The sequence below is a fragment of the Centruroides sculpturatus genome, unplaced genomic scaffold, assembly GCF_000671375.1.
Source record: "Centruroides sculpturatus isolate CEXI.00-Female unplaced genomic scaffold, Cexi_2.0 scaffold1704, whole genome shotgun sequence".
Classification (NCBI taxonomy): Eukaryota; Metazoa; Arthropoda; class Arachnida; order Scorpiones; family Buthidae; genus Centruroides; species Centruroides sculpturatus.
In genome coordinates, this window is record NW_019385926.1 from 82,871 (window position 1) to 87,383 (window position 4,513).

General features: G+C 48.7%; 1 non-coding gene across 1 annotated transcript; it reads left to right on the plus strand.

The window, feature by feature from the left end:
* The first annotated feature begins 4,431 nt into the window (after positions 1 to 4,431).
* Positions 4,432 to 4,513, plus strand: Trnas-uga. The gene has a single exon. It is a non-coding gene; the product is annotated as a tRNA-Ser (tRNA).

A 4,513-nucleotide genomic window follows, 5' to 3' on the forward strand; every position in this document is an offset into this window, starting at 1 on the left:
TCTTTTATTAACGTCGTTCCTCGAATAACGTGTCGGGATTGTATCACGTGACTGGATTTACTCCGCCACGGTTACGGCCGTTTACAAAATGCGATACGGAAAAACGTACAGAAAAACGGAAAAGTTCCGACGCTTATTTTAAAACGTAAAACTTCTCCGCCTAAAATATCCGATATTTTAAACGAGAACGATTCCACCGAAATCCGTATTTTTCCTATTTATCATTATCTTAAAAAGGTATCGTTTTCCCGCCACGGAGCGCGGGTTATTCGACCGCGCGTGCGTACCAATTCCAAAATAGCGTCGGATGACGTCATCCAGACCGGTCGGCGTCCGTCGCGGTGAGTCACGGGAAGAGAGAGGAGGTGGCTCCGACGAAATTTACACCCGAACGTTCGGTTATTATTAATTATTAATAGAGTCAAAATTACTCTTCCGACCATTTCGCCTTTTAAACTCGGTCGTCGGCGCCGACTGAAATACGTAAATGAATGTACTTTTTGAAAAGTTAAATCGGACGAAAATCGTCCCTTAATTTATCCCGCGGAGAATTTTGCAAAAATTAAATAAAGAAAACGAAATCGGAACGATGACGTAATCGCACTCGGACGGTTTTTGTGCGTATGACAAAAAAACGGCGCTTTTCTAATGTCCAAAATCGATCCGTTTGGCGCTCTCGCCGCGTTAATAATTACGTCACCGGGTTTTGGTTCGAACAGTTTGGCGGGGTAAAGCGGCCTTTATTTTAACTAACAGCCACCGGGGAGGACGTAAAGACGGATTCGAATGACGTAACGCGCTTGGGAAAGAGGCGCCACCGGAGTGTAAGAAAGGGAGGGAAATCCGGCCGTTGGTTTTCGTCCAATGGGACGAGAGTTCGGCGTCGCGAGCGGCCACCGTTCGTTTCTCGTCACCTTGACGGCCGCCGGGACGCCAATAATTACCGCCGACGACCCCGTCACCTTGACGCGGTCGTAACCCGGACGACGGGGTTTACCGCGCTTCTTTAATTGCCACCGCCCCCCGTCTTATCGCCGATCGACCATTGTTTCTCCCGACGCCGATAGGTCCTTATTAATTCCCATCGACCTTGAATGGCGGTCGTCCCGGGGACACTCGGTATCTCGGAGTGTCCCCGGGGGTATCCGACCCCCGCGCCCCTTTGCCGTACAACAGAAACAGCGGATGACGTTGGTTAATTCCATGACGGTAGGCAAAACGAACATTTCGGGAAAGCTTTCCCGGTTTTACCGCTTTACTCGGCTTTGAAATAGATAAAGCGGGCGGCGGGATAAAATGGACGCATCTTCTCCGGTCGAGTCGCGACGCATTTTAACGGGCTGCGATGAAGTCGAACGATTAAGATCGTAAAATTGTTACGTAAAAATTAATAAATAAATAAAAAGAATGTAGAGGCCCGTAGCCCGTACAACGCGAGGTAAAGAGGAATTGAAGCATTCTTTGATTACGTTCGAGTCGATTCGGACCGAGAATTGGTCGGGAGGAAGAGAAGAAACACTAGAAGCGACGTATTTTGTGATTTAGTACGGGCCTTTTAATTCTTCCATCTTCGTTAAGGCGTGTAAAATATTTTCTTTCGTCCCGAAAAGGCCGATTTAGATTTGTAGACCGAATTTCCTAGCCAAAGACGCGTTATTCCGACGAATAACCTATACCGGGTTCTATGTCTTAGCAGACGCGCGCGGCTACCACAGCGAACCAGGTATAGGCATTTAAAGCCGTACAAAGCGGCGCTTCCTCCGCGCGACAAAAGCCGACTTTTTACCCGTTCCCGAAATTCTCGAACGCGGAATGGCCCCCTCGTCCGATTTTCGACTTCCGTTGAAGAAAATGAAATCGTTCGATGCCAGATAATTGTAGGAATTGATAGCTTAACCCCCGTTTCCGGACGAAAAGGATATAGGCGCTCCCCTACTTACGAGCGGATCGGGTTTCCGAGGATTTGTCGTAAGTCGACAACTAACCGAGAAAGTACATTTGTACGCAGAGTATGTACACCTATTGTTAGTGTTTGATCCTACAATGTACTGTACCTAATAAATACGTTACGCTCGTTTACTCGCGCGCTAGTAGCGAGTGTTTCGAAAGCGGATTTTATCACCCGACTTTGTACCGTCATATTTTGTTTTCGCGATAATGGAGCGAAACTTCTCGCATTTATCTCCGCTGATAGATTTACTATTATATTTTGGACGCGTGTTTGAAGCACTAATCGCAAAAGCTTATAATAATTGCTAACAATAGCGAAAAACGCCATTACTCCGATGTTACCGACTCCGAGTCGGAGTCTGCACGAAAACGAAAAATGACAATACGCGATAGAAATAAGCCCGCATTAATTATTTATTACCAGCCGAAGACTGACTTCGACACCGCTCCACCACCGGCGAGAGAATTTTAAGTTTTAGACGTAAGATGAAATTTTTCGTAACTAGAAGCGCTCCGGTAATTGGCAACTTTCACCTTTCGCAGAATTCCACCTCACTTTCTTTTCTACCGAACTTACTCAAAAAATAAGCCAGTGAAGGCGTTACTGTCTATGGGAGGTTTGGAGGGAGAATGCGCTTTCACACCCGGAACCGACATCGTTTTCGACGCGAAAAGCGTGGCGACCGATGACAAATTCGAACAAAAGTTGGCCTTTCGTTCAGACCAGAGAAGTTTTTCCCCGACATCTTTTCTTTTGCCATTTTCTGCCGAAAGTAATTTCGTTCCGCGGCCACTCGTTACGTCGCGGCTTTCGTTCTCTTCTTTCGAATTTCGGCACACGAGTAGTGGAAATTCGGGTCCGATCGGAAAGCGGCCGTAACCGCACCGGGAATCCTCCCCGAAGGAATATTTGGAGGGATCCGTTCGGTCTGTTTCCGCTCCGAGCCCGGGGTCGGCCGATCGACCGAGCGGATCGGGGATAGTTAAGCGCACAAAGCCTCTTTGTTCTTCCTTTAATCGGTCGGAGCGCCCGACAAAGGAGGAGATTCGATAAGCGTCGAGGCTTTTGTTCGTGCAAAAAAAATCGCTAACGAGGACGCTTCTCCGCTCTGACGCGTCGACGTTGCTCCGGCCAAAACTCGAACATCGCCCCTTACGATCGGCCGGAAAACGACGACGCTTTACGTATTTCCGGAATAGTGTCGCGGCCTATCCTCGGCTACTCCATTCGTCCGAGGGGAGACCCGGGTCTCGCGTGTCGAAATCAAATTCCGCATCTAAAATAACAACCGTCTAACGCGAATAAACCCGATTCGCGCCGTATTGGAACGTTCGAACGGGACGTCTTCCGGGAGCGACGCGTCCAAAACTTAGGTAGGGACGGCGAGAAGGCCTCTTCCGGTTTCGGGTCGACGTTTCCTCTTCCCGAAGGAGGGCCTCTCGACCGCGCCGCTGGGTCGACGACCCCCAAAAAACTCTCGAGGGACGACGGTTCCCATCCCTTCTTCGTCTCTTTGTTTTTTTATATCTTAAAAGTATAAAACATCGGGGCGACGTACGACCCATGGCTATTTCGATGGCGAAGAATACGCGAATTAACCGAGATAGAGGACGACTCCGGTGGAAAAATAAGACCGGAAAGCCATTTCGACGTCCGGAAAAGTTTTCGAGTTTTCTGCGCCACTATAATTTCGGCTAGAAACGATTTTCCAACTGTACATTAGGGAGGGATTACGAGGTGTCGGATGGGACGAGAGTTCGACGACCCCTAAAGATCCCTTTGGTTCTTTCGGCCCCCGACGTGTTTCCCGAGGTAGAAGACATCTTCCGGGCTAAACCGGTTGCGACGTCACCCGCTTCTCGGCTTTCGACCAGAGGCGCGTGCACCTTTGGTGAATGGCGGGAAGAAACTCGATCAATCCCAATTTAAGAACCAATCGAACCAAACTCTCCGCCTCTAACGCCGCGGAGTCTCGATTTATCGATCCTTTCTTCTTCTCCTTCGGAAAAGCGCCGAAAGAGGGCGCTTAATTAAAAAGAGGCGGATCCGAAATAAGATTTCGACGTAGACGAATAAAAATAAAACTGCCTTCGTATTTCGTCCAATCGTCGTCCGCGCTCGACGTGACGTAAGGAAGTTCGAAAAGCGCCAAAAAATTTTCTTCCGGTTCGGAGCCTCTTTCCCAATCTCGTCGGAAATTGCGACGGAACGAGTGATAAAGAGCAGAAACGATCGGTTTAAGAAATTCTAGACAAATAAACGACTTTCGGATATTCAAAGGTCCATTTAGCGTTTGAATTCGGCGCCGGTCGGAACCGAGCGCCATCTCTCGTCCGCCACCGGCTTTTAATAGACTTGCGATTTCCGGCGGAAAAAGTTCCGGAAGAAATAGGAAAATTTTGAGAAGAATTTATTGCGGAGAGGAGGGAGAAGCGGAAAGGGTAACCTGATATAGAATTTAAAGAGAAGAGCAGCGACGAGCAGTCGTGGCCGAGTGGTTAAGGCGATGGACTTGAAATCCATTGGGATATTCCCGCGCAGGTTCGAATCCTGCCGACTGCG